This window comes from Physeter macrocephalus, chromosome 6 (assembly GCF_002837175.3).
Source record: "Physeter macrocephalus isolate SW-GA chromosome 6, ASM283717v5, whole genome shotgun sequence".
Lineage (NCBI taxonomy): Eukaryota > Metazoa > Chordata > Mammalia > Artiodactyla > Physeteridae > Physeter > Physeter macrocephalus.
The window spans coordinates 28870201-28870836 of NC_041219.1; positions in this window are offsets into that span (position 1 = coordinate 28870201).

Consider the following 636-nt stretch of genomic DNA (forward strand, 5'->3'; position numbering starts at 1 on the left):
TGGAAGAAATGGACAAATTCTTAGAGAGGTATAACCTTCCAAGACTGAACCAGGAAGAAATAGAAAATATAGAAAATATAGAAAATATGAACAATGTAGAAAATATGAACAATAGAAATAGAAAATATGAAATCTTCCAACAAACAAAAGTCCAGATGGCTTCACAGCTGAATTCTAGCAAACATTTAGAGAAGAGCTAACACCCATCCTTCTCAAACTCTTCCAAAAAATTGCAGAGGAAGGAACACTCCCAAACTCATTCTATGAGGCCACCATCACCCTGATACCAAAACCAGACAAAGATATTACAAAAAAAGAAAATTACAGACCAATATCACTGATGAATATAGGTACAAAAATCCTCAACAAAATACTAGCAAATAGAATCCAACAACACATTAAAAGGATCATACACCATGATCAAGTGGGATTTATCCCAGGGATGCAAGGATTCTTCAGTATACACAAATCAATCAATGTGATACACCATATTAACAAATTGAAGAATACAAACCATATGATCATCTCAATAGATGCAGAAGAAGCTTTTGACAAAATTCAACACCCATTTATAATAAAAACTCTCCAGAAAGTGGGCATAGAGGGAACCTACCTCAACATAATAAAGGCCATATA